General features: G+C 38.8%; 1 protein-coding gene across 2 annotated transcripts in view; it reads left to right on the forward strand.

The window, feature by feature from the left end:
- The window catches only part of SUCLG2 (succinate-CoA ligase GDP-forming subunit beta), a 127886-nt gene that overhangs the window by 74143 nt on the left and 32372 nt on the right, over window positions 1–21371 (forward strand). The gene's annotated exons all lie outside the window — the stretch shown is intronic.

Raw genomic sequence — 21371 nt, forward strand, 5'->3', positions numbered from 1 at the left:
AGTAGCTAATTCTAAAGGCTGACCTGTGCTCTTTTAAGATTGAGTTTTCTAAAATATCTGGTTTTGCTCAGCAGGATAGTTGTGTTTAATTAGTGTTCACAGGCTGGAATCAGAACCTACCAGGTTCTAACGCTTCCTATTGCAGACGGAGATGCAGTTGCTCTTTTCTTTTTGAACAACAGAAGAAGACGTTAGTCTGCATGTATTGAGTAGAAATTATTTCTAGAATTAGCATGTTAGATAGAAATCTAGCATGTTAGCATGCTGAGGTCATCAGTCCTCTTTGCACAGAAACAGAATATCTACTGAGAGAATACTGATCAGGCATAGGCATTGGAGCGGTGCCAGCTGACCATCCCTGCCAACATGGAATTACACCTGTGTGTAGCCAAAACTTAAGTTGCTGTAGATTTTTCGTTTTTTGGGGTTTTTTTCACTAATGAAAGTCTGTCAAAGAGCTTTGATGCTTTTTTCTATCTCCTACACTTAAGCATCTCTGCTGAAATTCCTATTTCAACATTTTGCTTCTTTTTGTTGATCCAGCTTTATCTCTTTATTTTTTTTTGTGCCTCTATCCGCTTTCCTCATGTTTCTTCTGTGATGTTAGTTCCTCTAAATACTGCTTTCCTCGGAAAATTGCATTGCTGTAAATCTGTACCCTATGCAGCATTAAGTGACAAGGTGTTACAACTTTTCAAAGGAGGATATTGTTTGCAGCAAAATTGAAAGGCAAAATCAGGAGGACTGATTAACAGTACAAAATAAGCACAGTTCAACGTCATATTGTAAGCTCTTACAGTTTTAACTCTCCTTGCATATTTTTAAGGCAGTACTACTACTTAGGATAGTAGTAGTACCCTAAGTAGTACCACGACAGCTCAACTCTACTGGACACAGTCATCTGCAGTATCTGAAACATTATTCCATGATCTTTTTGTGCTACCATAGACCCGGGGGGTGATGACTTTTTGTTTGTAGAGGTCTGTGTTGGTGTTCTCCTCAAGACTACAGGAAAAGATTGTCTCCTGGTGATCTCATAAACTTCAAGGCATTAACATGCATGAAAGAATACAGACCTGAAGAAGTAGAGATGCAAGATATCTTGCCTGGGGCAGAAGGAAGGCAGGATGGGCCTTGAGATTCATGCCTGAGAATTTTCTTTGTTGTCTGATGCTAGTAGACACTGTTATGCTTGTCTTCATTTGTATGAGTTTTAGCTATTCTCAGGACATTACATGAAGATTTGTTTGTGCATGTTTGAGTTGTTCTGCAGCGCGTGCTTAGTGTGCTGATCAAGGTTTAGCTCAGGTGTAATTTAGTTCTGAAGCTTGTATTAGTGGTGGAGAAGCAGGTGCAGTAAAGTCTTAGATACACAACTTGGCTGATGATTATCACTATGCTAAATAGGTTCTTCTGTCTGGTACAGCACAAACAGCAGGTATTAATTTTGCTGATGAAACTTAGTGAGTTTAAACAACTTTAAAACAAAAAGGGATTTCAGTTACTCAGCTATATAGCATCTGCATGCTCATTTGACTTGTAAATGTATTCTTCCGTTATATATTCTGCTTTTATATTACTGCTTAACACTAGCTACTCACACCAGGGTAAGTGAAGCTATGCAAATTGAGACAGTGGGACAAAGGAAAAGGTGGCACGGAAAGGACCTGAGATAGTCACTTTTGCTTGTGTCTAGGCACAGCTGTGGCTGTACCATTCCTGGCTTTGGCTGAAGATGCAGAAGTCTTTAGCCTAAATGCAGCACAAATCATTCCTCATTAATTTGTTGCCTCCTCTCTTCCTTTTGCATGCCTTGTCTGATCTTTTCCCTATTCACAGGAAGAATCACAGAACAGCTCCACTGCATTTCTCTTTTTTTTCCTATAATGCACTCCAGGAGAAAAAGGAGTGTGACTGCTTAGAGTCCCACTAGATTGTTTTTGATTTGGTGCAGGGGAAGGAGGGTGCTCCTGAAAGCTGTCTGCTCCAGGGAATGTAGTCCGTAGCAAACTTGGATGCATGTGCATATGTGGCAGCATTGTTGGCTTCTCTTAACGGTAACTGATGAAGAATATGTATGAGATTAAATTACAATTAGGGAAGATATGATGATATCCCAGGACATGATAGGAGGCTGTAGCAGCCCTGGCGGTTATATCAGCCTGACATCAAAGCTCTTTTCCTTTCTTTAGTTATCTTTGAAATGTCTGTTTTGTATGAAAGCAAAAAAAAAAAAACCAAACCAAAAAAAACTAGGTGTGCAATGATTTGATTTGGTGAAGCTCGGGATATTGTTTTTGGTAAAAATGAAGATCTTAGCTGGTTTGCTGCTGGTTTTATTTGGCTGTTGTCACTATGATTTTTTTTTTTTTTTTTTTTTTTTTAAAAAGGAAGGGGTTTTTTGTTGCAAAAGGTTCCCCACTGGCTCCTAGATGGAAATACTGTCTCTGGAGTCGGTGACCCCTTTATACTTGGCTGGTCTTGTTTGCAGTCTGCAATATCCAGTGCTTCCTAGGTCAGACAAGTCATTCCAATGGTTCTGAATTCCTTTCTTTTCACTATCTAAATTCACAAATGTTTTTTTCTCTTTTCCTCCTTCCTGCCTGTCTTGCTTTTATGAGTTTGTGCTGTCTGTCTGCTTTGACAGAAGATAAACCATCATCCTTCTTTTCAGGTAGTGACAGAAAAAGGGAAGATGACTCAGTTCTGGATGTTCAGGCTGCTGGGAGACACCGTGAGAGCTTCGTTGCTCCTCTTTGTCTCACAGTCAAGTAGAAGAGATTTTCTTTCTGTATTTCAGAGGTTCTGAGTGATGCCTAGCTCTCCCCTGCATGAATGAAGTGCTGTTTCATTCATGACCTCACTGATATCCTCATCCTTGAGTACTTTCACATCCTTACCAAGCTCAACAGGTGCTTGTTTTTATTCATGCTGAAGACCTGGACTGTTATGTTTGCCATATGATGACTGTTTCTAGGCTTCATCAAAGTTTTGGACAAGCTAAAGCTCAAAAAAACCTAGTCTTGTCAATAAATCTGCTGTCCAGGGAACTGAAGCTTCTTTGCCATCTCGGCCCTCTGCTTTGGCGTGGAGTCATCCTGCATATATGACATTCCTGAATCCCTGCAGGTTTTTCTCTCAGTTTTTTTAATGCACATTTCAGAGAGACTCCATACCAAGTTTCAGATGCCAGGCTGGCTGATTTGTGGTTTTGAAGACCCTAGTGAGTATGAGAGCCCATAATGAGTAGACTCTTGGTGAGATGTACTTAGTGACTACAATTAGGCAAAGGCCAGAAGCAGCTTACCTACAACCTGAAGCAAGTCACATCCTCTGCCTTTTTCTCCCATGCTGGCTTGATAGAATAAAAATACTATTGTATAGGTTACTGGTATGGGAGAGTTGCCTATTAATGCTGATGTAAATGGTACGTGTACTTGAAATGCCACCAAGATATCGGACTACATAGTTTTCCTCAGGCATTTGACCACACATCATCCCTTTCGTTGGTTCTGTCCCCCTAGCAGGGGCTAAAATACAGAAGTATGAGTAAAACAAACTCAGCTGTACGTAGATTTGTTTTACCGTTCACTGGCTCTAGGCCTGAACTTAACAGTGGACTCCTGTTAGAAAGTATCACTGAAATACAGGCATTTAAAGTCCAAAACTGTTTGTTGTTCTCCCTTTCCCCCGAGAGCTCCTTTCACAGGCTTTTTTGAAGCCTGTCATTGGTGATACAACTAAAGACTTATGAAATCAATTGATGTTAGCAAGTGTTTGCTTGTCAGTTAAGCAAAATACTATTGACAGATTGACAAACATCTCTCTGAAAAAAATAGTGCATATTGGCATCTGTTAACTCATATCCAAGGAATAATTAATATAAAACACATACAAAATGTAGTTTGGGTTGGTTTTTTTTTCCTTTAGCTATTCTTTAGTCCAAATTCAAATTATTGTTTCATTAATATGGAATAGGCATTCTTGTTCCTGTCACTTTGCTTTGCCTCTTTGCATATGTCAGATGCATCTCTCTGTTCACCTCGGTGACTGGAACAGTAATGGCATTGATGTGTCTTGCCATTAAATTGCAAGTGAAGCAGAGGTCTCGGGGCTTTTATTTTCCAGGCATCTGAGAGAGTGAACAGAATTCTGAAAGAGGGTATCATTAAATCATAATTTTGCAATTCGCTAATTTTTCCAGCTGTGCTTGGTGTGAAAGGAAGTACAATTTATCCATCCTTATTATATAAGACATTTTTATCACCAGTTTATCCTTTTGGATTGAGGAAGTTTTAGTATTGGCTTTCTTAACATTATGTGGCAACAAAAGGGGCAACGTTGTAGTAATAATAGGAAATATTTGGGATATTCTTTTCTGAGATTTCAGAAATAAATATAAGATTGTCTCATATAATTTTTTTGGTCCTTATGTTAGGTGAAGTAATTCAGAATTGGGTGAGCTCGTTCAGTTGAGACAATTCAGGAAGTCTGCAAACATTCAGGTAGTTTGGAGTATAGGAACTGTATTAGTGTGTTACTGGAGTGTTTGCTTTCACTCTGCAACTTTAAACAAGCACCTGCTCCCAGTTTTAGGAGGAAAAGGCTCCTTTCAGTATGGTTCCTAACTAGGCTTGTCTGTGTAGCTGAGGGTTTGTCCTAAGTAGTGCAAAAATCTCTTATTCAATGCTTCTGTGCCTGGTGTTTGATTGTTGGGTTACAAGGGCTTTGGGCAGAGAAACTGCTTAGCAGTTGCCAGGTGCCTGTTCTGTTCTCAACCAATTATTCCCTGCATCCTGCCTGCTGAGGCATCGTGTCAAACAGCCTGGGAGAAAAGAGTGGGAGAAGAGGAGAGTGTTGTCACATGGCATTCCTGATCCAGGATTGAGCACCAAGACGTTATAATCACATCAAATAAAAATAATGTCAGCAGCCAAGTTGTGAGTGCAGGCAGTTTGCGCAGCTGTTTAATGCGATCTGCAGAGTGCCTGTTGCGCTATCAGTCATGCCAGTCAGTCAAGGCTATCAACTCTGTCTTGACTAAGAGGAAGAGTTGCAGCTTGAACATCAAAAGCGACATTAGGAAACAAAGAACCAGCTCCTTTGATTCCCTTCTAGGGCTGCCTTTGCCCACTGATGAGAGTGGTTATTATTGCTGGGAGTCCTGGAAGTTTTGTGTAGGGGGGGAGGGGGGATGTTAGAGAGTGGGAAGGGACTACTAAGCTTTAAAAGTAAAAAAGCTTTAAAAGTAAAAAATAAGGTGTAGAGGTTTTTAGAATATAAAAATTAGATCAGCCACACTTGCTATGATAGCGAGCCTTATCCTAGTTAGAGCACAGGCTGATTGTGAATAATTTGTCATCCATTTTCTGCATTTACCTTATTAATTGTCAGTTGGGGTTTTCTCAGTGTTACAAATAAGGCAAAACCATAAATCAGCAGGTTACGATAACCTTCTCTATCACACGTGCAGACTATGTCACTGTGTGTATGGCACTGAAGTAAAAAATGAAGTGTAAAAGGCGTGCAGCTATGGATGCATAATAGAGTGTTCACACTGGATTTGTTTGAATTGTCAGATTGCATGTCATTTCAGATAATGCAGAGGAACTCTGTTCTTATATAGTCATTAGAAATCTCTTTGCTTTCTCGTTCAAATATCATGCACCCTTTACACACTCCATTACCCATCTCTTCTTTATACAGCATGAAAAGTCTTCACGCTTTTTGTGTTTCTCTGGCTCACACAAGAGGGTGAAGCGGCATATTCTGTTTTGAGTACTCTAAAAGCTGTAGCTGAAGAGTTATTGTAGTGAAAAAGTATGTGTGTTATAGAATACTGTTCCACGAGTGCTAACTACGAGGTCAGTGTTCACACCTCTGCATGGCTCCAGCTGGGGGGGCTGCAAATGGTCACACTTGAATTTAGTGGATGCCTTTGAAAGTTCAGGCTTTGACTGCTCTGAGTTTTTCCCCCTCTGTGTGAACTGAGGTTTATAATACTCATCTACCATAGATGGCTGCTCTCAACACTGATCAAAAGTAGATAGTCTGTTAATGAAATTAGGTGCTGTGGAAGTGCTAATAGTTGCCACTTTTCCTTTACTGCTTATTCCACAGCCCTATCCTAATGGCAGTTTTGTACTCAGTATTGTTTTTGTAGAGGTAAAATATTAAATTTTTAAAAAAGGAAGTAATAATAAGCCTGTTGGTTTTCTCTTGCAGTTTTGGAATTTATGTAAGATGATGTTGAATCAATCATTGAAGTATACCACATAGTTTTTGGAAGCTGGATCTCGCTGTGTCTTCATAATGTTTTCTCCTACTGGTCTGTAGAGAGCCCCTTTTGCCTTCCAGGTACCTAAATATTTATGGAAAGGCCATCCTTTTCTCTTACTTAAAATACACAAAGGACTCAAATTGCAAAAGGAACCAGACACAAAAAGGTGAAGGAAACCTGCAGTTAATCCACGTAATCTGCATAGGGCTGCAGAGTTGGCGTTTGCCTTGGTAAGGCAAGAAGTAACGTTTAAATGCAGCAAATAAATTTAGATTAAGTGGTGTGAAAATTGTCCAGCAGAAAAGGTACTTGAATCTTGCAGCTGTTCATTTTAGGAACTTCTAGCCTACCCAGCACCCCAAGTTTTTAAGAACCAAGTAAAAAAAAAAAATTATCCGGAGTGTTTCAGGAAGAGTTGATCCTGCTTTGTGGCTAATGAGTGGACTGGAGTTTTCCTTTTTCAGAGAACAGCCCTAAACTTAAAGCTGTAATCAGTAGTTTTAGATGCAACAATGCCTTGGCCTCTAAAACTGGTTGAAGTTTAATTACTATCATAGGCTGACAGTTTGTAGAGGTAAAAAGACCTGTTAGAGCATATAAACATCTTGTAAAGCCGGGAAAAGTTGACAAAGACTGTGTATTTTCAGCCTCAGAAATCTGTACAAATACTTCGCCTTTAACCAAGAGTATTAGAGCAGCTTGTAGCTCCTCTATAGATACTGTAGGACTTGAGTTTATAGGAGTAGTTTAAGAGTTTCCCCTCGTTTTTTATTAGCGCTGCATTGGTGAGAAAATACAGACTAATAAAGCTTTAACAAGGGTTTCTTCTAAAGTGTCTTTGTAGTTTTGCAGGAATTAATGTGAAATGGCTAGTCATCTTTCAGAGCACTTAAAGTATTGAAAAGGCATTCTTTCATTTCACTGAAGCATTTTTAGAGATTGATAGCATATTGCCAATATTTATGAAAATGTGAGGACAATTATGCATTTAAAATGCATAATTGAATTGTCTTGATTTATAATCAAGAGTAATGTATTTTTCAAGAGCATGTGTAGTATTGAGTCCTAAGTAATTGATATGTAAATATACTTTAACATGAATCTGCTGTTATTTATAGGCACTGACAAGTTGAATGCCTTTTGGCATTTTAAAGTCGGCTATATCGAATCTTAAAAACTGGATATGAAAATAAACTTACTAAGCAAAAGGAAAACTTGTAGAGATTTTCTAATCGCCTCCTTTGTGGCAGAATAAGGAAAAATCACAAATGTTTCCATAGAAGTTAAGTGTTGAAAAAAATTATAGAAGAACCACAAGACAAATTGAGCTGCTAGGTTTGGATGGTATGTGGAATTTTTTGTGGCAGTTACTTTCTCTGTAAGAGTGTCCTTTGTAAACTACGGACAGAGGAGCAGCCCTTCCCTCTTCTCAGAGGTGATCTACCTCACCATTCTACGATAGCTGCTGCACGGTCAAGGCTTGTTGTGTTTTCCCACTTGGTTGGAGGTTACATTTGACTGTAGATCGGAGGGATAAAGGACTTTTTATTGGGTTCTTTGTTCTAAGTGCTTGGGACTAGAAAATTTAGACTCTAAGGTATCCACTGATAAGCTAGTGTGGCTGAGGCTGTGGCGGGAAGTGTTTCAGATAAGTACACGGTGATGGTTACGGGATCGTACACGTGTCTATAATACCATCCTGTAGTATTACCCATCTCACTCCAACCCAGGGCCTGAAGTGAAGGACAACAGGCAGTAAATCTCTGTCTTAAGACTGTTTCCAGCATTACCTCTAACAGCCAAATGCCCCACATCCTATCCAGTGTGTGCAATACAATGTGCAGTTGTGTCTGTGTGTGTAGTATTGCCTGGTGAAAGAAAACGCTGTGCACAATGCATCAGAGAAGTGCTTAATCCTTTCCTGTGCTTTACAAATTGATGAAAATTTTAGAATTTATATGACTCATTCCACAATTAGTGAGGATGAAAAGGGAAGATATTTTAGGAATCTCAATTTGGTAATTCATCTTGGTGAGATGACTAATTTATTATGAATCTATTTATAGATATCTATCTAGCATACTTATAGGAAAATGAAAGAAAAATCATTTGATGATATCAGTAGGAAATAGTATATTAAAAAAGAAAAAGTTGTAGGTGTCCTTACTTAAACTCTTCAGTAGAGAAAATCACATTTTAATACTCATTATTTTTAAGTGGTTTGAGGTGTTTTGGCTGTCTAGGAAAGTGTTTGTTCTTTCCATCAAAATGAAGAAATTTAATCACCTTACCTCCCATCTGTTCCTGATAGAAACAGGCCTAGATGATGAACTGTATACTTAAAGTAGATGTTTTTAGCCATTTGTACTGGGTGAGACACGCTCTTCCTCTGACAGTGAAATGAATATCAACTGGTTTTACTGATAATTTCAGAAGCACGCTTGATGCTTCTTGAGCACAGGTAGATAGAGCATAAATTAGTTAAAGAACAAGACTCCATTTGGGAAAAAAACTTCATGAAACGGGACAAAATTAATGAGCATTTTCCCATCATAAAATTATTTTTTAAAGACAGAAGACTAAAGAACCTGATCTTGCTAAGATTTTTAGTTTAAAGAGATGTCTCTAGGGTTTTTTTTGTTTGTTTAAAAAAGGGGCATGAAGGATGTGAAGCATTTTTTTTTAAATGAGCTTTTTGTCTCTAAGCTGGAAAAGCGACCTAATGCTGCAGTGTCAGGTTCAGTGATGTGGTCACTGGAGAGAGGGGGAGCGCTGCGTGAATAAATACAGATGTTGCACACATCTCTGCTGCAACACTGATTTACATCCTAATATAGGAAATAAATCATGATAGGTGATCTTGTTTTAACCTATTATTATTAATCCCATGTGCCATTTAAAATGACTGGCACAGTGATACAATCAAGAATAATGAGCAGATCTGGGAAATATGCAGCTTTTAAATTCCTTGGCATCGTTTTAAGAAAAAGATGTGTTAGAAGATCAGCCTTTCTATATGAAAATAGGATTTTGAGGTACAGTGTGCCTTGTGATATTTTCTGTATTCCACTGTATATGCCTTCCCCCCCTTCATTGTTTAGTGTTGACGTGGGAAACGTATTTTTCTGTAGTACGTAAACTTTGATTTTGGAGCAGGATACACTCTGTCTTCCAAGTCAGAAGGATGTATTTAATTTATATTTGAATAAGAAAATATTCCGTGCCCTGGGTTCATCCATTAATTTACATAGCGGACCACAGACTGATGAAAAAGCTTTGGAAGAGATAAAAACTATTTGAAATATGGCTTAAGGAAAAAGGGAATAGCTATTTCTTTCCCTTGAATGTCTGTTTTGTTTCAGGTAGGACTGAATTATTTCACAACTTCATTATTCATGCTCCAATTCAACAAGATATTCAAACCTGTTTCAAGTTTAATATTTTATTATCTATTATTCTGAGTGGATGGGTAAAGCTGAAATAAATGAGTCTATTCACTTTTAAAGCTTGTCGTGTGCTTAAGTACTTGGTAAATCAAGTCCACATCTACCACAAATGAGTAGTTCTTACTCTTGTTGCTAGAGGTTTAGTTTCATCGCCTAATAGAAAATCTGTCCTCTTATAGGGAGTTGAGAATTGGTCCTATTTCTCAAATTACATTGTCTATGTTGTAACCTTCAATGTTCCTGTCTTTAAAATCAGGTATTTTCTTTAAGAGTAGTGCAAAAGCTGGAGACCTTATCTCTTCTAGTTCTCATACTTTTGATAGCAATCTGCAGGAAAGGTAAGTTGTTCCATCTCTTAGCCCAGTGCTTTTGTGTGTGTCACCTGGAGGGGGTGGAAGAGTAGGAGGGAAATTCCAAACAGGCTCTGTGGGCATCAACCATGGTCGCTTCAGTTGCATAGAAGTTCAACCGATTCTGATGGCTCCAATATTCATGTTACCAACTGTGAGTGGGAACAGTGGTAATTTAGGACTGGTGTGAAGGGTGCAATCCACAGAAGTAACTACATCAGTCGAAAGCTGAGCAAATCTTGGGAACTCTCTGCAAATATGTTGGAATTTGTGGATGTCTTCATGGACTTGATGTTCCCTTCCAACCTGAGATGTTCTGTGATTCTATGATTCTAACTATCCCTAAGAAAATACACATTAGTGTGTGGTTTTTATATCTGCGAACACATCTTGTTCACCTGATTTTTCAGTGACTTTGGCTTGATGTGTAGCCCTGAGCTTTGTTAACTTTTTGAATTTTCCTTGGGTTTCTAGCTAATACCTTTGGGGGGAAGGAAGTAGTTTTCATGTGGATCTCTTTGTTGCTTTGTTTCCTAAACTTTTCTCTCCATCCTATAAAATCCACATTTGGTTTGCACTCCCAAACCCCACAGTAGATTCTGTCTAACTCTGGTGAATGGAAAGCAGGAAATTTTCACTCCCCTGTTTTTCCCCTCCTTTTGTACCAACTCTGAGGATGTTACTTCTCTCTCCTCTTTATTCAGCAGAATCCAGTCTTCATTAGCTACGTGGGTACCTTCTAAACCACTGGACAGGAGGGTAATCTTAAATACCTGTATTTAAGAAATGCATTCCTCACTCCATTATTAAAATGACAGTATGGATTCCTTTCTAAAATGTGGACAGAAAGTGTAATGAAAACCGTAATGAATAATTCAACCTTCTACCATCAAAGATTAATTCCTACAAATCCATAAGCAAAATAAGACATTCTTTTTTTAATTGGGTAAAGTGTACTTACAAACTCAGTGGGAAAGGTTATGTATCCCATGGTGGTGCCAGTACATCTCATGGAATTATAGAGGAGTTATGTCTGGTGCCGAATGCCCCGAGAAGGGGTTGCATACGGGTGGAGGCAGCAAAGAGCCGTGGGAGCCACAAGGTGGACAACCGCTGTCTTTTGGCATAGGTTGCAAATCTTGGATCCTGTATAGCTCTGCTTGTTAAGACAAAAGCGGGTCTCAATTTCCAAGCATTTTCCCATGTCACTACTATAAAGCAGAATAGAAATCATATGGTTTTTTGTTTGCTTTTTTTTTTTTTACAGTAGTAGTACCTGAATGGTAACAGAAACCTTCACTTTAACTGAAGGATTTTAATTGAAAATCTGAGATTCTTTTAAATGGAAACTGATCTATCATTTTGTTGGTGGAAGACCACATATTTCTTACATGGAACAGAATGGACTTAATAAAAAAACCTGAAAACTTAGGTTTTAATCAATTCTTTTTTTAATGTAAAAATGATCAAACATTTTGAGCTAAAAGACTTTGAAAATTCCAGATCAAAGAAAAGAAGTGCCTGTGTGTAGAAAGACAGGTGGATAAACCCTGACCAAGTAGATTTTACTGAACTTCCAAAAATTATTCAGAGGATTTTAGCAGAAGAAACACAAAAAAATTTTAGAATTTTTTTCAAGCTGTTAGAAGAGTTGATCAAGAATAAGGTAGCCTTACTTGTAACAAATAGTTATATGATTTGTTATGGTTGGCAGAGTGGAGCAGGCACTGTACTATTTCAGGTATTCTGAATGGGGACAATAATGCTCATAAGACACCATTTTCATCTTGAGTGTTCTGCTGTGGCTTAAAAGTATATTTTTCTATTCTTTTTCACTTATATATGCATTTTAATCATCAATTGAGTAGGGAGAAAGGCAAGCTAGATGTTTTTTTCTGTATTTTTATACCTTGTTTTGCTACAGTGAAGCATAAATGGCAGCGTCTGTATCCACATATGTGTATGTAGTTGCTGCTCTTATGCCATTTGTGTGCACGTTTGCACAACCTTTCATTGTATGCAGTGTTGAGTGTTGCTGAACTTTAGAACTCAATTCTAATTATTTGAAGTAAGCCTAAGCAACCAGAAGAGCTGCAAAGCACCAGATGTGCATTCCCCACAAGTGCGAGGGGGAAAAGGAGTGCTCTTGCTGCTCACCGGCAGCTCTGTGCAGAGGAGCTGCGGCTGCCTTTATGGTGAGCAGCACTGTCTTCCTGCGACCAAGAACCTCTGAAGTGCCTCAGTGTAAGCGACACAGCGATCCTGCCACCACTGCCATGAAATTGCATTCCAGCGTGGTACCATTTCATCTGTCCATTTAAGCAGGTATTCACTTTACTAGAAAATGGAGCGAAATCTCTGTTGTGCCAACGTCACCAGATTGAGCTGTATTTACAGACAGGTTCCGGCTGAGAAGGTTGTTAAGCAAAAGTTAACATAAAGCTCTGTCTTTTGATAGAGCAATGCCAACTTCGTGATTAAAGCAGAAGCCTTCATGTAAAGTATGGATGACTCTTGTTTATGGCAAATTTGGAATTAATAGGGATAATAGGGGAAAAGAGTAAAAGCATCTCATTAAGAAAATAGATTACATACGTGTTCATTTGGTGTAGATAAGATTAAAACTTGAAAATGCTGAGGATGTCTTTTTTTTTTAACTAAATCTTGATTAAGTCAACCTCCCAAAATACCATTATAGGCATGTAACTGGTGAAAAAAGAAGAATCAATTATTGGGTAGAAATGAATGAATGTGCAGAGTCAATATTTTATAGTAGGTGGTGAAAGTTAAATGCCTGATGCACAGCAAATCATTTGATTTAAAGGCTTGGGAGTGCAATGCTTGACTTCTCATTGAAGAAATATAAAAGAACAAATTGCTATTTGCTGGAAAGTCACAGAAACCTTACCAGAATTGTTTAGTTCCTGCTGCTCCCTGGAGGTTTTCCTCTTCAACCATTGACTATGTGCTCTCTGAGTTGTGAAGGATTTGCAAAACTTCCACGGGGCCCTATGCAGTTGGTTTGGGTTTGTTGTGGGTATTACTTAGCATCTCAAATACATTTTTATTTCCACTTAGTCATACAAACCATGGAAGTAATTGAACTGAAAAGATAAATTAAAAGCAACTTAGGCAAAGGCGATGCCTACATTTCAGCAACATTTGCTTTAACTCCCTTAATAATGTTAAAAGTCTGTTGAACTTTAGTAAAAAAGCAGATGAGTTCAGCTTTCCCCCCTGCTGGTGGAACAGGTTTCCCCTTACTGACCACTGCAGCTTTAGGCCTTTTATCGATGAACTTCCTTCCTCTACTTGTACTATCAGTGGTCAGCTCTGTCATTCCCTTCTGTCAGGGGGTCAGGTCTGTGTCAGTTCGGTAAATCAGAGATAGTGCTGCATGACCGCACCCTCCTTCTCTTCATTTGCATCTTCGCTCTTAGACACCACAGTGAAAAAACTGAATGAGCGACATTGGCAGAAGGCTAAACCTGTAGAAACAGGGAAGGGCTAAGAGCTAAGATAAGAGATAAGCTTCAGGCCTTCGTACCTGCTGTTGGTCCCTTGTTCACACCAGACTCTTGGTGCTCTTCCTTGCACTGTGCAATGCTTCCATCTTCCAGTGCTCCTATTGAGTTCAGTGAAACTGCTTTCTGGTCATGTGTTGTTTGGCATAATCTTCTCCAAAAGGAATCTTGTCTATTAAGGAAAACTAATCATTGATGATGTTGATGGAGGCGATGATTTATTTATCATAGAATCATCTAGTGTTAAGCTGCCCAGCAAGAAAAATGCGGCCGTTGCTGGCCTATGACGAGATTTGAGCTCTGATTAGAACAGGCTTGCTTGCTTTATTTCAGAAATCACAGGTAGTCTGTGTACCAGGAGTTTTGACTTGGATCCAAGAAAAAAATGGGTTTTGTGTGTGTGCATATATTTACATATTTTATATCCTCAAAAAATAGAATTAAGCATTAAATCTAGAGAGAGATTTTCTGCCGTTCTCTTTGATTAGTGATCAAATGTGCTGTACTCTTCCACCCTTTGTTAACACCTGACTTGATATTTCATTTGTTAGTCTTGCTGAGCTCAGTCAGCGTGTTTTGCCGTAGACACTCAGTAGTGCTCTTGATCAAGAGCCAGTCACCAAACCTGCATTATTCATAGTTTACATTCTAAAACCAAAAGAGCAGCTTGGACACAAAGTTGATCACAATAGAAACTCGTATTAGTGGCATGCTGGTATTAGTGCTGCTGTTCTGTGTGGTGAGAAGTCTTATCTTTGTATGAAGTTGAATAATATGAGATTGTCCCAGCAAGCCAAGAATAACAACTCCACTATTGAATTCTCAAGTGCAGCAGCTTGGCATGTAAATCAAACCTTGTCTAATTGTAGTGCCAACTTATTGGTCAAAATCTTAGCCTCGGTGTTGAATTTAATTACACAGTAGATAAAAAGCATGAAGTACTTTCATGTTATTTAGGAAATCGTGGTCATGACTACTAAATAGCTTGTGTTATTCCCTGAACTTGGTACAGAGCTAATTGTTTATCACTCACAAAGTCCCTCATTTTCCCACTTCTTACAGTCAGTGGTGCTGTAAGACCTCAAGAGAACTCACAGTACCACTCTCAACAGAGCAAGATGATACTCATCAGAAATAAGGGGAGCTTGGAATCGAGCTATGAGTACTGTGAAGGTGAGATTTTTTTTTCCCTCTCAAGAAAAGAGAAGGAAAGCTTCTTAGTGGAAATTGATTGCATTATCTCAGTTCCTTCTCCGGTTTTGATGTACTTCTATCAGCAGATTTGCTCCAAAATAAAAAGCCTGAAATGAATTACTGTAATATAGAAGAAAATACTGATTTGGTCTGTTCTTCTTTCCCCAGCTGCATTATGTGTACTAACACAGGTTTTTTGTTGCTTTGGGGAAATGTATTTGCAGAAAAGTGGGGAGTTGTTTTGGAAGTCGAATATTCCTCTCCCTTTGAATACTGAGGAGGAGGGATTGGATGGGTTTTCTTTAAAAGCATTTCTTGGGACAGAACAGCTCTAGAGACTTTAAGTAAAGCACTGATTGCCCTGTCAGTCAGAGTGCTGAGGAACTGGGAACTTCACAGATTGATGCTTGACAGAATAATTAGAAAACTGTCACTTGAAGTAACCACTCTGGTGTTCCCTGAAGAAATGTGCCTGTGCCAAATGTGTGCTGTCCAAATCTAGAGCTTAAACGTTCAGTAAGACAAAACATAGCATGTCACTAGAGAAAATTACTTCCAACATGCTGCAGAGGTGATGTTCCTCAAGCCCCTGAACAGTGACTACAGAGTTTATTGAGCTTACCTGCTTTGATCTTGCTTGTGTATTCAAGAGCTTTTCAGCCTTGAACTAGGGGTTTTAACTTAGCAATGCACTGAGGCATTATCTAACATTTTAGATAACAGCGGGCCTTGAAGAGTTTGAGGCAAAAGCACTTAACGCTGTAACAAAGTTTTCCATTTCTGGAGAGGTTTTACAGCGATACTTCAAGCGGCTTTGAGTACCTTTAGCTAAAGTAAATGTTATCACATGCTTCTTTCTTAATCCTTATCCCATAAGGAAACTTGGATGTGTTTTTCTGGTTTGGTTTGTTTTGGAGGCTGCTCTGAGGGGTGTAGGGCAAGGACAGTGATATTTGTATGCTTCGGGCTTCATTTGTGTTCGGGCTACATTGCTTGAGAGCTCACATGTCAAAGAAAGGACATTTGTTCTGGGAAAAGTTGCTCTTAGTTTGTCGGAGTCAGTTCTGCCATCTTAAACTGGAAAGATCCAAGGAAGGTCTCTCCAGGGAGGGGTTTTTATGATATAAAGCTCTGTTTGTTCCTGGCAGTGGAGCTGCTGGTCCCAGCTCTGCTTCTGTGGAGTTAGAAAAAAACTGATGTCAAAGCAGTTTTTGTAGCTGCATCTATGTGCCCATTGCTTCTAGTATGGGCCAGGAGCTGAGGAGTGATCACAGTGTTTGTTTTCAACTAGATAGTTTAATACGAGGCTATCAGGTACCATCTCTGTACGGGATGGCTCTCTGGAATGAACCTAATAGGTTAATCTTTATGCCAGCCAGACTTGCACAGTTGTTGTGTTGAGGTTTGTCGGATTCACAACTTCAAGTTTATTTTAAGCTTTTTCAGAGTTAGTATTTTGCCTAAACTGCTTATGGATTCTTTAAGTTGTGCATACAAAGGATAATTTGAGATTTTAATTCAAGGCATGGATTCTCTTATTGTTTTGAATATTATAACTTTTGCTTTATTTTGTCACTCTGAAGCTCAAAATCACTTCACACGTGACAGTGGTTTCCTGATTGCTTGTGATCTGTAGGGCTGAATCTCAAATCGTGCAACTCTCTTGACAGAGAAAAAACTGCTTGAAAAGTTAAAATGAATGAGTTATGGACACTTAGACACCATTTCTCAACATTCAGTCTGGAGCTGCTGAGGCTGTATTTGCAATGGATCTGTCAATCAGAAGTGGAAGTGTCTTTTCTTTGAATGTTACAGATACTGAAGGTCAGTGTTTCTATGGATTTAACAGAGAATAATTTTCAGATTTCTGTTTTCAGAGTTATAGATGAAATTTCAAAACTGTCATAGGAAGTGAAAAGATATATTTCCATGAGCAGTCAAGGTCTGCTTCTTCTCTCAGTGAAATATTTCTATTAGTTAACATCTCCTGGTACTGGAGTGTTAGTGTTGTTTTGCATTAATGTAACTAAAATCAGATTGGGTCCTTAATACCTGCTCAGTTCTTTCTTGTGCAAAGTGAGTGAAGCTGATTGTTTTTTTCCGGGTAATGCACACGTGCCGTTATGTGTGTGCTTCTATACAGAGCCTTCAGCAGTGTTCACATAACCGTGTGCACTTTGAAGCCAAATCTTGCATGCTGGCTTTGTGATAGTTTGGGAAAGTGGGATTTGCTTTCATAAACTGTAGGTTCCTCTTTGGTTTGATTTTACAAATAGTATTTGCGACTGTAATTTTATAGCACTTTTAAAGCTTCAGTTTTCCAGAAGGAAACAGACTGTGGCGGGAACAATAAACTAGGGCTAAAAATGCCGTGCTGCCTCGGTGGAAGACTGGAGCTCCAGCTGCCTGGTTAGCACCACAGGGTTCCTGTGGTCATTAGAGCTCTGTAGCAGCACTTCTTGGAACATCTCAGCCAGAGGACAAGAGGAAGTGCCTCTTACCTTTCAAGAACAACAGGAATTCATTCAGATAGAAAAAAAAAAAAAACAACCCAGCAGGAATAGATGAGATAGGGATGATCTGGTTCTTGAGACTTAGAGTCAAAGGCAGATGTCTCACTGAATGCCGAACTCCTCTCTTGCACGAGGTAGAATGCTAACACAGAATCCTTCCTTTGGCTGTGTGTCCGAGAGGTCCAGATTCTACTGGTATTAGAAATTTTTGAGGTTCTGTCCTTTCCCAGCAACTGACTGCCTGCAGGGTGAAGGGAGAAGGTTTCTCCATAGGTTGGCTACGGTACAGTGAAGCACTGACTGTCCACTGGATAAAGGTCTTTGGTGCAGCCACAGATCTAATAGACATTTCAGTACAGTTTGTTTGGATTGTTTTTTTTTATCCAAACTACCCTTCAGATTTCAAAATAGTGTGTGAACTACCTTTTTCCTTCTGCGACTTTTCAGGCGCTGCATCAGTGACAGAATTGTTTCTATAGAAACTGATTTCTGCAAGAGACCAATGTCAAAAAAACAAAACCAAATAAATGGTATGAAATAAAATGTGATGGTGCAGATGCTATATCTTTATGATTATTGTCACTCATGGGGGAAATCCACGTAGGACATTCATATCTCTGGTACCCATAAGAGTTGTTGTCACTCCAAGCTCACAGTAGTGAAACCTTTAGAGGTTCCCATGCTATTGCCTATTAATTTTTATTCTTTTTTTCTACCACATGTAACAGTTTTCCATGCATGCTCCATACATGTTTTTATCATAACAGTGTCAAGTAAACTTCCCTTACCTTGCTGCCGTTCTCCAGTCCAGAGTTTAAGCTCTATCATGCTTTTCCTACCCTGAGGTACAGTAAGAGTGATCACTCTTTTTATTCTTGTTAATGTTTTTTAAAGGAAATGGTGAATTTTGATTGCCTTTTGTAAATATGTGAATAGGGAAAACTTTTATTTCCTACCCTTTGAAATAATTCCCATGTAGTTTTTGATAAATTTAACTTGGCATAAATGCCTTCATTTTCTCCTTCCATAAAACTTCTGTGTCTGAATAAATCAAAGAGAGCATCAAAAATAGTGGAGGCAGGGGGTGAAAGGGTTGTAGGGAAGTGTTTAAACATTCTACTCCCTGGGAAGAGGGACATGCTGAGCATTTTGAAGTGTATAAAAGGTGTAAACATGAGGGACAGAGTATAGTTATTTAATCTTAGTAAAACTGGAACTAAACATTTTTACAAAACAGAGCAGTGACTATCATCAAAAAAGTTCCTAACAGCAAGAGCTATAGTGTAAGACTTTGATCCGGAAATTAGCTTGGGATGTGCCCTTCCAAATGTAGGCGAGGAGGCTGCTGAGTGGGTTCTTCGCCTAATCAGTCTGCATTTCTGTTTGCAGTATCCTGCCGAAGGGTGCTTAATACCTAAATAAAATTGAATCATCCCTCTGCAAAGCTTTAAAAGGAAGTAGACTGGAAAAGTATTTGTCAAGAGAGTAACTGGAACTCCTCATAGGTATTTCTTTGGTTTTTAATTAGAGATTGTGTTGCATGCACAGATGATTGCAGGTAGGAATGCTGTTTTTAGAGGCTGTTGGCGTAATTCCAGGTTTGCATCTGATAATGAGAGCTGGCATCAAATGTATTCCCTCACTAAGTCCAAGTTTTTACAGGAAATACCTCTACAGTTTCTTCCTCTTGCTATGTGTCTCCATCCTCTCCCATATGGGAACCTCTATTCCTAACACCTTTTCATTGCCCCTGTACTGATTCTCCTTCCAGCTCCTGCACTCAAGTTTGCACTGACACTTCCAAACATGGATTTATATCTGCCTCCCTGGTAGGACGTGGCAGCTACTGTTGTGCTTCCCTGCAGCTGAACACCTCGCTGATGGAGGACACAAGTGTTACTCCGAAAGATTAGTGAGGAAGCGGGCGTGGGGTCATTTAATGCCAAGATGTGTCTGAGTGGGAGTTACTTGGTGCTCCAGGTGTGGGTTGTGGTCTTAACGCTGTTTGGTCTTCAGAGATGTTAACCCCTTCCCAGCACTGCTTGAAATTGAGAAGAAAATGTATTCAATGCTGAGGGGAAAAGTCATTGTCAAAGACTGAAGGGTCTCAAGAACAAGATTCCAAAGTGGCTTCTAGAAGCTCCCAGACCACATCAGTCTCTGGGGCAGAACCATGGCGTGGACTTGCCCCTGCTGTTTTCCTTTGATTCATTTTGGATATTACTTTTTTTACAGTTCATTTTTGGAGTTAATCTCTTTGTTTGCGGCTTTTAATGCAGAAAGGAAGAGATAAATTTCTGTCTATGCTTACTAATTTTTCTATCTTTTTTTTCCAAGCCAACTCACTACATTTCTGCCTTATCTTAAAAGCAAGCTTTTTCAGTGCTGGAGTAAATTTTCTAATTGAATACATCCAGTCGGCATTCTAATAGCTTGTCAATTTGCATGTTTGACAGCTAGCCCTGTTGCCTTCACAACTAATGCTAGTTGAGTGCCAATATAAATGAGTGTGATAATAGTCTGATATTATGTCTAGTCTTCTTCTAAATTTCATGTCAACAAATTTCTGAATCTGTTGTGATGTTTTCCTCAAAGAAAATGATTGAGAAATAATGAAATATTGCTTTGTTTGTCATGTCTGTGGACTCTGAACCCTACAAAGAATTTTTCTTTTTCTTTTGAACATCAGAGAATTCAAGTTGTGAACGCTCTGTGAAACATGTCTTATTAGCCAGAGTATGACAACAGGAAAAGAATGTAAAACTTGATGTCCATTTAAAAGAATAAAAGAGAGGGAAAGAAAAAAGCAAAGAAAGGCTGCCCTTTAAATGATTGATGAGCTGCCTGGATCACATATAGTTGAAATTAGACACATTTGGATAATTGACCTTCTGAAGGGATATAGATTCAATTTGATTGATGATGTCACTGCTTGAATAAAGACTTTATTTTTTGCCATTTTGCTGGTTTATTTTCTTGGCATCCAGAGACAATTAAAGTACTTTACCATGTATCATGGCTTTCCAGAATACTAATAAGGAGTTTGGAGGAAAGGTGATTTTTACATGCTCTACCACTTCAGGGTCCAAAATTGCTTCCATGTGAATGTTATGGGCCCTTGGAAAAGATTTGTTGAAATTGTTTACATCATAATTTTGAGTAGAAACCTAGGCTGGAAATCAAGGCATCTTAGTGAGTATCTTCCTTTCCTTAAGCAATTTGATATAAATGGGCAAAGCCTGAAGAGAAAAAGGTCTCTGGAGGTGACAAGGCTTTCTCAGCGTTGCTCAGCAGTCAGTGGCAGAACCTCTGTTAGAAACCAGATTGTGTGGTCTTGAGTTGTGCCATGCCACATGTAGATATCAAAGATCAATAATTAATTGAAGCGTGGAGTATTAGTAGTTCCTCCATGGTGTTTTTCCTGCAGCAAAAAGAAACTAATAAAAATTGTTCTCATAATGATTTTTTTCTTTCTGCTGATATGCTGGCTGAAGAAGGTTTGGTATCAGCATTTTATCAGGAAATTCACTGAATTAACAAGAAAAGAGGTGGGGTTTTGTTAATATAAATGCAATAAATGCATATAATTACAAATAAATGCTATTGTTTTGTGAAACTGAGGAGACTCCCTACAAAAAAAAAAATCTCTTTCATTTAATCTCATCTGTCTGCTTTGTTGAAATAGCGTTCTATGAAGAGAAAAAGGTTACTTTTTGAGATTTAATGCCCTGAAAATTTACAGGCTTGATGCTTAAGCAGTAATAAGTGAAGCATTAAGGCATTTCTTGGGGATTAATGACTGGCTGGGAGGAGTTGATGGCTCGAAGAATAGCTGAGGACCATTAACCTCCACCGGTCATTAATCTTCAAAGGCTGCCTTGAATACTGAGGTCATTATTGCTATTAGAAAATAAATATTTGAGGAGGGAGAGAGAGGATCATACAGACTTTTGAAATACATGGTTTGAATGGTTTAGTAGCTACCCTGTCTATCATATGTTGTGCTAGGTGAACAGTCACTAGTATTATTAGTCTACAGGATTAATAATAGTTTTATATTTCCC

This window comes from Cuculus canorus, chromosome 11 (assembly GCF_017976375.1).
Source record: "Cuculus canorus isolate bCucCan1 chromosome 11, bCucCan1.pri, whole genome shotgun sequence".
NCBI lineage: Eukaryota > Metazoa > Chordata > Aves > Cuculiformes > Cuculidae > Cuculus > Cuculus canorus.